Here is an 11,810-nt window from a genome sequence, read left to right as displayed (position 1 = left end):
TTACTTTGTTCATTAAACGACTGTGGGGAACTGTATCAAACGCTTTTCAGAAGTCAAGCAACACAGCATCTACTGGAAATTTGTGTCTGTGGCCCTCTGGGTCTCGCGGACGAATAGCACGAGCTGGGTTTCACATGATCGTCTTTTTCGAAACCCATTCTGATTCCTACAGAGTAGATTTCTAGTCCCCAGAAAAGTCATTATACTTGAACATAATACATGCTCCAAAATTCTAACACTGATCGACGTTAGAGATATAGGTCTATAATGCTGCACACTTGTTGGACGTCCTTTCTTGAAAACGTGGATGACCTGTGCCCTTTTCCAAGCCTTTGGATTGCTATGCTCTTCTAGAGACCTACGGTACACTGCTGCAAGAAGGGGGGGGGGGGGGGGCGGCGGCAAGTTCCTTCGCATATTCTGTGAAAAATAAAACTGGTATCACATCAGGTCCAGCAGCCTTTCCTCTTTTGAGCGATTTTAATTGTTTTTCTGTCCCTCTTCATCTAATTCGATATCTACCATTTTGTCATTTGTGCGACAATCTAGAGAAGGAACTACAGCGCAGTCTTCCTCTGTGAAACAGCTTTGGAAAAAGACATTTAGTATTTCGGCCGTTAGTCTGTCATCCTCTGTTTCAATACCATTTTGGTCACAGAGTGTCTGGACATTTTGTTTTTGTCCACCTACCGCTTTGACATAAGACCAAAATTTCTTAGGATTTTCTGCTAAGTCAGTACATAGAACTTTACTTTCGAATTCATTGAACGCTTCTCGCATAGCCCTCCTCACACTACATTTCGCTGGCAATGGGATTTACACAATGCTGGTGACTACTTCGAAGGTCAGTAAAACTTTGAAACACGTATTTATTTTGTACGAGCTGTAAATAAATAGTTGCCACTATTAAAGTTCCAACCCTTGTATATGGATCTTTCTGTCTATAGTGATATGTCAGAAGCTATGGTTTTTATGTTATTTTTTTCTGTTCAGTACTTTCTTAAAGAAATTATTCTTCGACAATTATTGAAAAGAGAGTTGCTAGTATTGAAATAAACATGAAATTTCTTATGTTGTATTACAGCAAACAGATACAATGAGGTTTCCCATAAGGTACTGACCACCTTGTTCGCTTATTGGTTGTTCAGTAAGACACTCTGTTTTATGATTCTATCAGAATAGCTATTGAAAGTTGAGTTTGTGCAATTTATGCTGTGTTTGGAAAAAAATGAAACCTGTCAACAATGGAACTGTGGCTGTTCCTTGTAATGAATGAAGCTTTTTCAAATGAGAAATGGTAAACAATTCAGACAAAAATAAATCGCCAATTCTGTTGCTTTTTTGGCTGGATCCTGCAACCTACCATATTTTTAATAGTGAACAACTAGAATGTAAATTTACCAAAGGATTTTCTCTCTGTTTTTCATCTGAGGAATTTGAAAATAATTCACAGCAAATAATGTACCGCATTTCTGTTCCTATCCCCATTCAAAGTCAAGTTGTGAACTAAGAAAATGAACTTCAAACTCTAATGCTTATCGACTAAAATGAAGGCGTTGCTGCTAGCGTAACTGTGTGCATCAGCATTCTGTAACACCTATTCTTACTGTGGAGCTGAAAATGTTAGGTAGCATGGTGGTACAAACCGGTGCCTTTCTTCTTGAAACAGAGTCGTTAAATGGGACTAAATATCATGAGAAAGCCAGTACTAGTTGTGACTATGCGAAGTCACGTGGTTTCATGCTCAAACAAAGGGACTTTTCAAAATAATAAAAAGACGAGTACTGATTCTTTTGCAATGATGATCTAATATTCAAGAACTTTTAATTACAGGATAGGCAACCATGAATGAACGATTAAAAATCGTCTCAAGCATTGCACAAAAGCCATCAAATACCTAGTTTTACAATACGAGCAAGAACTAACAACCAAATCAATCTGCTTACTAAATCTGAGGGAGGGAGAGAGAGAGAGAGAGAGAGAGAGAGAGAGAGAGAGAGACTGAATGGAATGCCACGAACACTCACGGATGTGTAAAGCACAACTGTATTTCGTGATACAGTTGGGACCATGTTTCTGAACCGATCACAAAGGAATGCTGGAATATATTTCAACTTGAAGAAACACGCCATGCGATAATTTACTCCGTGTGAACGTGACTTGAAAAACAATACGTCCCGCAATAAACGTAAGTGAAGCGTTAGTGGGTCGCACGGTTTATGCAAAAAGCATCTAGCATGATTTATGCCAGATGTGTATACGGCATGATGGAGTTGCAGCCAACGTCCACACAGTACAAAGTGTTAGCCCAAAGTGTTGCTTCCGCCTAGTCACGCTAACTGAAAATTCGAGGTAAGGTTTCTGACTGACCTGTTCCTGATCTGTACGAGATATACCATGCACGACTTCTCTCAGACTCTGCTGCGGCCAGCCAGATAATGTAGGCTATCAGAACTATGACACTTCGCAAAATGCAGCGGACTTGTAAGTTGTGCTCTTGTGCACATGCGAAACAAGTTGGCGTGAATAGTCAATGTGATTCGAATTTAGTGTAGTACTTTGACGCTCGTGAATTCAATTCTTATAGGTGCAGGAGGTGAATTGTGGGTCATATGGGGGCGGCGGAGAAGCTGCCTTTAACCGAATGTTGTTCGGAAGTATTCTCAAGATGACATGTCTTCCATAAAACGTGATGCTGGAACGAAACGCGATGGCAGTAGACTTCTCTGGAGACGCCATGTTGGATTTTGTTTCGATATTATAACTTGCGTGTTTTGATAACATGCAGTACGCAATTGTGACTAAAGATTTATCACAAACATGTCACTCTTGTTATGCTTTGTTGTAACCAAGTGTCACTTAAGGGGCTCCGGAACGCCCTATACTTGCAATGTTAAAATAACGCTTATAAATTACATCTTTCCTCACAAAGTATTTGAGGTAGGAAGTTGAACTTTTTACAGATTATTTATTGGAATATGGGCTACAACTTAACACAGGGTTTTTACAAAATTTTAGTTCAGTTATTAAAGATGATTTTTTTCAATTGTAATGAAAATTCACAACATTTTTTTGCAATTTTTTATTTATATATTCAAAAATATACAGTTTTTTTGGAAAAAGGCTGTGTTAAATTATGCAGAAGGTACTGTGTAACATTTACTGAAAGTTTGAAACAAATATGTTTGGAAGATCCTTAGAAAACATGTAATTAGTATGAGAAAATAAAAGTTTTGGGAATCGATCGACAAAGATTGGATTAACTTTTTAGTGCATTCCAGGTCCATAGAATGGATTATCTTCATCCTCTGCAAACTCCTCCTCCAGCTTCCTCTTGTTCCTCCTCCTGTTTACTCTTGCTTGTATTTCTAGACTCTTTACAGCCCTGTCTGCAGCCCGAAGGCGTTCCTTGTCTAAAGCAAGCATCGCTCGTACCCTGTTAGAACCTATCTTCATTCCCATATTTCTAAATACCTTGCACCTTACAATGTTGCCATCACTGAAAGTCGCAACAGCATCATACACACCAAAGTGAAGTGTTTCTATTCCAACAAATACAGTCTTGGGGATTCTCGACCATATAACACCATTTACACTTTCATTGGGGTTTTGAGTTTTTCCGTGAATACACTTTTTCAACAGTTCAGGTGCTGCTAAGTCTCTGAAAATAGGTTTTATCACCTCCATTATTGCATGAGGCAAACTATGCTTATGAGTGTACACTTCACCAGTTAGCAATCCTTTGCTATATTTACACCAACTGTCTTCTTCTTTGGGACACAAGCTATGTTGGAGATTTTCATCGGTTGAAGAAGTATGAAAAAAAAAGAGCCCAAACAGCCTTCTTCATTTCGTCGACACTTTGTGTATTTTGCCTAATAGCCATTCCATAATAGTTTTGTATTTTGTCAATTACACTGTCAGTTAACCTTCCCTTCCCATCCAACCCTTTACCATCACTGAGTTTTTGTTTTTTGTACGAAGCTTTCAGTCGCCGAAGTCTTGTTCCCATTCGCTTCTGTACATGTCCAATACACTCAAATTTCTGCACTACAACATCATCACCATAGGGCTTCAGTCCTTGAACATGTTTGAAACTTTTAGAATCACCGTCACCAAGGTAATTAACATATCGCACTTTATCACACGCCTCAGAACGCTGGAATATACTGGCAACACCAGCCACTTTCATTCCTCCACTACTGCCACTATAGTTAGCTTTGCAATTATTTTCATGTGTACCTTTATATTTTTGTGGACATCTACAATACTTTGATATTACTGCTACATCTAAAACTTTTCCTGTATACATACTGGTGGCAGATACTACACCATGAAGAGATGTGTGTCCCCGTTTATGCCAGGTACCATCGAACGCTGCAGTCAAATCTCTGTTACCATTATTTTCCATTACTGCCTCTTCCACAGCGTTCTTCATAGATTCTATACAGACATCTTCTACTTTAGACCCTATTAATTTATTATAGGCCGTAAACTTGGTTGGGGATTTGGAAGATTCATGATGCCACAGAAAATTGCACCTGCAGTAGCACCCTTACCAACTGAACGCAAGGAAGAAACAAATCTAATGTTGTGTTCGTAGATTTTGCTACCATTTTCTTCAGTTGCAGTTACTGCAACACTGTTCCAAAAGGTGGTCTTGTATGAACACTTATCACATTTCAGTTGTATTTCACTAGCAAGTCCTACGTGCTTTATTATGGAGAGTTCCAGACCAACTTCACTACAATGAATACATCTTACATAGTTTGAAAAAATTCCTTTGAGAACCGACATATCAAATATTTCATTCACATCCGATTCGCCCATAAAACATTCAGTTTTCACTCATTGAACCAAGCTTCTTCTGTGAAGTATTTTCTTTCCCACTTTGACTGCTATGGGCAGGTGTACTTGAGAGGTTAGGTTCACTCACTTGGTTATCGTCTTTATTGTTTACAGTAATAACACATACCTTTGGCTTTCCACCATTTCTCCTTTTCTTAAAAGCCTTCAGAGGATTTCTAATAACTTTACTTTTACTCATTATTATACTTCAACAAAACAGAGACTCAAGAAACAGAATTAATTACGAATATTTTCGAGATAACGACAGAGTAAATAAACATGAAACAATCGACAATCACACCAGCAATATATATTGAACCATCACAGGTTAGCCACAACACATACTTTATCTATCTCACATCACTAAAATGTACCTGATGAACACGGACGTTAATAATAACACCATTTGACAGCAGCTTAACAGCGCCACAGCGGGTCACGCCCATGTAGAACACATTTCAAAAAATTTTTTAAAATAGTTGTAGTCTTCGGAATTGAATAAATTATATATCTATTAAAAGGTAATAGTCTGCAGATTCAGAAAACGCAAAAAAAGTAAAAATTGAACTTTTCATGATTTTGAGCCTTTCCGGAGCCCCTTAATGACTTTGTATGTGACCACTATAGCTTAGTGAACGGGTAGGCAACCGGCGGCGCGCGGCCTCATCTGCCGCAATTTGTTTCAGTGCGGCCCACGGAAGAAATTCGCAGGAGAGAGGGAGTGAGGCGCTCGCATTGTACTCTGCCCGGGACGCATTTTCGAATATTTTTGCCGACGCTCAGCGCGTCTCATGTTTGCAGCTCATAATACAGACAAGTGAAAGATAAAGTTACAGAAACAACACGTGTCCATGCGATCAGCCATCAAAAATATTTTTAGATGGATATTTAAAAAAGGACTTGCTACTATAGTCCAATTAAAATTATTTGATAGCTGACACTTCACGTGTTGGAGTTCCTCCAATCAGAGCGCTCAATGTCATGCCAAAGCCGTTCGGCATTGCTAAATTCAATTAGTAAATTCACTCCGAAATTCTAGACCAGCTTTCTTTCTTGATGTGTTTGGATTCCAAATCCTCAACGATTTTAACAAACACAACACTTACCAAATTCTACTGGATCCTTCCACACAAAACGTATTTCAGCGTCACTTATATAATTATTATAATCACAGAGGCTGGCTTACATCAGAAAGCATTGCACAGTATTGAGTGGAACCAAATTTTAGAAGACTGCAATTCACCATTGTTACTGGGTCACCAGTCATGAATATGACACCTAAACACAGTGCAGTGGCCTAGCACAGTGGTTAGTGTAACTACCAAATCCTGCAGAAGATCGTAGTTTCCAATCTCTTGAAACACATTGACTTTTTAATTCCTATACCTAATCAAAAATCTTTGGTTGTTAGTTTTATTTAGTTAATTCTTTTCAGTGTATTTTTAATTTTTAACATCATTTTCACCATCGTATCGATTTTTTCATTTGCACTTACTTTTCTTCCTATATTTCTGTTTTCGTTTGGAATCTTCCTATGACGCCTATAATTTGAAAACCAAGTGCCAACCAGGACTGCTCACCGGTTGGTAATGCAGCAGCTCACGTAGCCGGTGTGGGTGGTCAAAATTACTAAAGTTAATCAAGGACCTATTCATAAAATAACTGTAGTACTGAATAATCCGTTACAATTGAGACACCCTTTAATTTGAATGATTAATAACATTTTAACTGACTTACCAGGAATAGTAAGGTAAAGTGCATTGTGGCATACTTTTGATATCAAATTGATACCAAATTAATAATGCTGATTAATTATGTTGAACAATGCATTACCACCTCCACAGATCACGTCATGCGTTTTCCCCAGCCAGCACATGCCCCCTTCTGTCACTCCTGGGGGATGATTTATGAGCCCTGGGAATAATCTGCCCTTCCGTGAAACCCCCAATCCCATACCCTTCCCTTCCATCTCTCCCACACCATTGGGAAAAGGGACATTTAATCCCTTCTGAACTACTTTTACCTCTCCTGGGAAATACCCCAGTTCTCCCCTCCCATCCCCTCCCCAATTTCACTCCTCCCCTCTCCCATCTGGAAATTAGTGGGGAAAAGACTCAGTCTGTGCTGGAGAACAAGGATCTCGCAACACAAAATTTAAATCAATGTCAATAATATATTAGTGTATATTCTTTATTTTATCGGTTTTCAGGAGACAAGGCTCATCACTGGTGGGGAAATAACTCAATTGCAGTACCTCCACTCTTATGAGAATTTTGTAGATGGATCCTGTGCAGTTAGGTCAAAATCCTTACTGTAGCGATCCCAGAACCCACTGCCGGCCGGTGTGGCCTTGTGGTTCTAGGCGCTACGGTCGCAGGTTCGAATCCTGCCTCGGGCATGGATGTGTGTGATGTTCTAGGGGACTTATGACCTCAGCAGCTGAGTCCCATAGTGCTCAGAGCCGTTTTTTGAACCAGGACCCACTGGCTGGTCGCTAATATTGAGACACTTGTGACGATCACTTGCATATTTGGTGGGACATACCTCGTGAAATTGATTGACTGCGTGGAATATTGGACGCTGTAGGAAAAACTCTCTTCATATATCCTACATCTTGTATGCACTGATGTTTGAGAATACAGGTGACAAAGAATTGGCTACGAACCAGTGATTAATGTCCACAAGTATTTTATTAGCTGATCTTTCTAAGACTACACTTGAGTTTCTGTTTATTGCAATATTTATATCATCGGCAAACAAAACGAACTTGGCATCTGGTAATGCTACTGATGAAAGGTCATTGATATACACAAGAAAAAATAAGGGCCCGAAAATGCAACCTTGTGGGAGCCTGCATGTAATTAGTTACCAGTGGGATGATGCTTGATACATGTCTCTTTCCTAATAACACGCTTTTTTCCTGCCAGAGATATAAGACTTGAACCATTTTGCAGCATTTCCTGTTACACCTTAATATTCCAATTTACTTAAAAGGATATTGTGATTTACACAGTCAAATGCCTTTGACAGATCACAAAATATACCAGTTGCCTGCAATTTTTTGTCTAATGAATTAAGCACATTTTCACTGTAAGTGTAGATAGCTTTCTCAATATCAGAACGCACTGGCTGCAGACACTGCAAGACAAGCAGATACGGCTTGGACGTATAGTTCTAATAGTTCAAATGGCTCTGAGCACTATGGGACTTAGCTGCTGAGGTCATCAGTCCCCTAGAGCTTAGAACTACTTAAACCTAACTAACCTAAGAACATCACACACATCCATGCCCGAGGCAGGATTCGAACCTGCGACCGTAGCGGTCGCGCGGTTCCAGACTGTAGCGCCTAGAACCGCTCGGACACTTCGGCCGGCGGACGTATAGATCTAAGTGCAGTTCCACTGCCAACATAGTCTTCCCAGTTTAAAAAATACGCTATACCAAATCAGAGGTTGGGATATTGTTGTCCATACACCTCGAATTTCTCACTCGAAATGTAGATTCCCCCCTTTTGTACGAGTAATTTTTGAAGACAGAAGAAATCAGAGCATACAGCCGTTTTCAAATCGTTAAAGTATCGTTACTTGTTGTGAAAACCCTGTACAACACTGTGGGATAGGGTACATTTCCTCTAAGTATTCTCTCATCAGGTTAAAAAAAAAATCTGTTCTTATCAGGTAAATATCCGTTATGTCCTGCATCACAGAAGTAGAATATTAAACTTGTTTTTGGATCATGACAGTGTGCTCTTCCTCTGACACAGGGTTCCTCCTCACTTTCGAACTTTTTTAAAGTAACCAAATGCTTCGTCACCTATGAAGTCTCTTAAGGGAGCAGTACAGCAGAATCGTACATATCAGGTTTATACTACATATCACTTTATAAATTCGGTAATATAATTGAATTTTTTACGGTGGTCATCTCTCCATGTGTAGGTGAGAGATTGAAATTTCGTTAAAAGATATCGCCACAACGAAAAAACGCCTAATTACTTCTCCAACTCGCGAATCATATCCGTGGTACTCTCGCCCTAACTTCCTCTCGCCTGGCAGCACGTTATTGATATCAAATTGATTGCCTAATGAATTAAATTGATCATGAGAGTCGCCTTGCACGGTCAGTAATTTTTTTTCTGCAGTCGGATTGCACTCGCCAGGTAGCTCAAATGGGAATCCCCAGAGGCAAGATAATGTTCTTTTCAAGGAACGATATTAAGAATCGACATTTAATGCTGACTGTAGAAGTTTTCTACTGCCAAAAACATACATTTTGCGTAAGAACAACAAAGAGAAGATGCAAGAAATAGCGCTCATATGGAGGTATATGGATAGTCTTTTTTTCCTCTCGCTCTATTTGTGAGTGGGATAGGAAAGGAAATGACTAATAGTGGTACAGGGTATCCTTCGCCACACACCGTAGATGGCTTACGAAGTATGTATACAGGGTGTTACAAAAAGGCACGGCCAAACTTTCAGGAAACATTCCTCACACACAAATAAAGAAAAGATGTTATGTGGACATGTGTCCGGAAACGCTTAATTTCCATGTTAAAGCTCATTTTAGTGTCGTCAGTATGTGCTGTACTTCCTCGATTCACCGCCAGTTGGCCCAATTGAAGGAAGGTAATGTTGACTTCGGTGCTTGTGTTGACATGCGACTCATTGCTCTACAGTACTAGCATCAAGCACATCAGTACGTAGCATCAACAGGTTAGTGTTCATCACGAACGTGGTTTTGCAGTCAGTGCAATGTTTAGAAATGCGGAGTTGGCAGATACCCATTTGATGTATGGATTAGCACTGGGCAATAGCCGTGGCGCGGTACGTTTGTATCGAGACAGATTTCCAGAACGAAGGTGTCCCGACAGGAAGACGTTCGAAGCAATTGATCGGCGTCTTAGGGAGCACGGAACATTCCAGCCTATGAGTCGCGACTGGGGAAGACCTAGAACGGCGAGGGCACCTGCAACGGACGAGGCAATTCTTCGTGCAGTTGACGATAAACCCTAATGTCAGCGTCAGAGAAGTTGCTGCTGTACAAGGTAACGTTGACCACGTCACTGTATGGAGAGTGCTACGGGAGAACCAGTTGTTTCCGTACCATGTACAGCGTGTGCAGGCACTATCAGCAGCTGATTGGCCTCCACGGGTACACTTCTGCGAATGGTTCATCCAACAATGTGTCAATCCTCATTTCAGTGCAAATGTTCTCTTTACGGATGAGGCTTCATTCCAACGTGTTCAAATTGTAAATTTTCACAATCAACATGTGTGGGCTGACGAGAATCCGCACGCAATTGTGCAATCACGTCATCAACCCAGATTTTCTGTGAACGTTTGGGCAGGCATTGTTGATGATGTCTTGTTTGGGCCCCATGTTCTTCCACCTACGCTCATTGGAGCACGTTATCATGATTTCATACGAGATACTCTACCTGTGCTGCCAGAACATGTGCCTTTACAAGTACGACACAACACGTGGTTCATGCACGATGGAGCTCCTGCACATTTCAGTCGAAGTGTTCTTACGCTTCTCAACAACAGATTCGGTGACCGATGGATTGGTAGAGGCGGGCCAATTCCATGGCCTTCACGCTCTCCTGACCTCAGCCCTCTTGACTTTCATTTATGGGGGCATTTGAAAGCTCCTGTCTACGCAACCCCGGTACCAAATGTAGAGACTCTTCGTGCTCGTATTGTGGACGGCTGTGATACAATACGCCATTCTCCAGGGCTGCATCAGCGCATCAGGGATTCCATGCAACGGAGGGTGGATGCATGTATCCTAGCTAACGGAGGACATTTTGAACATTTTGAACATTTCCTGTAACAAATTGTTTGAAGTCACGCTGTTACGTTCTGTTGCTCTGTGTTTCCATTCCATGATTAATGTGATTTGAAGAGAAGTAATAAAATGAGCTCTAACATGGAAAGTAAGCGTTTCCGGACACATGTCCACATAACATATTTTCTTTCTTTGTGTGTGAGGAATGTTTCCTGAAAGTTTGGCCGTACCTTTTTGTAACACCCTGTATAGATGTAAATGCTGCTGATTGTCTCCTGGTAAAAATCTTCGTATTAGCTCCTAATTTTTTCATTGCAGTCACTTCATGAGACATATGCGAGAGGATGTAATATGTTTGCCCACAACACTTAGAAGAAGTGGTATCCCACGAATCTTCCAGTCTTCGACGTATAGCATTTGAATCCACCTGATTTCGACAGTAAGATATGTCCCCCACCAAGTCACAGACCCCTTCAAATTCTCTCAAAATCCCAACACGTTCCGACGGCACTGTTGCTTTAGTTAGAAGGCTGTCTAGTTATCCACCTGTCACTGCCTAGGAGGAGAGCTATCACAGTGAGAAAAATAGTACACTAACGTATAGGAAGCCAATGGCCTTGCCGCAGTGGTAACACTAGTTCCCATCAGATCACCAAAGTTAAGCGCTGTCGGGCTGGGCTAGCACTTGGATGGGTGACCATCCAGTCTGCCAAGCACTGTTGGCAAGTGGGGGCACTCAGCCCTTGTGAGGCAAACTGAGGGGCTGCTTGATTGAGAAGTAGCGGCTCCAGTCTCGTAAACTGACATACGGCTGGGAGAGTGGTGTGCTGACCACATGCCCCTCCATATCCGCATCAAGTGACGCCTTTGGTCTGAGGATGACACGGCGGCCGGTCGGTACCATAGGACCTTCCAAGTTCTGTTTGGACTGAGGAGAACATATAGGAGAAAATTCACAACCATGCAGAGTATATCTGGGCTGCACAAAGAAATTCAGAAGCATAACACCTACAATTCATTGATATCGAGTTAATGTCTATAAATATCTTGTTGTACATGTCCTGATCTCTTTTGTCGTATTCCTATAATTAATACACTAGAAATACAAAAGTGTAATGGCGTCAGAATCTTGGTTGACAGCACAGTGTCCCTCTCTCTCTCCCGTTGTTATTTTTGTA

General features: G+C 40.9%; 1 pseudogene; it reads left to right on the top strand.

Annotated features, from left to right (window-relative positions):
• Positions 1-11,239: 11,239 nt before the first annotated feature.
• Positions 11,240-11,357, top strand: LOC126212206 (5S ribosomal RNA; annotated as a pseudogene).
• The last annotated feature ends 453 nt before the right edge of the window (positions 11,358-11,810 follow it).

The sequence above is a fragment of the Schistocerca nitens genome, chromosome 1, assembly GCF_023898315.1.
Source record: "Schistocerca nitens isolate TAMUIC-IGC-003100 chromosome 1, iqSchNite1.1, whole genome shotgun sequence".
Taxonomy (NCBI): Eukaryota; Metazoa; Arthropoda; class Insecta; order Orthoptera; family Acrididae; genus Schistocerca; species Schistocerca nitens.
This window is presented reverse-complemented; position numbering and strand designations above follow the sequence as displayed.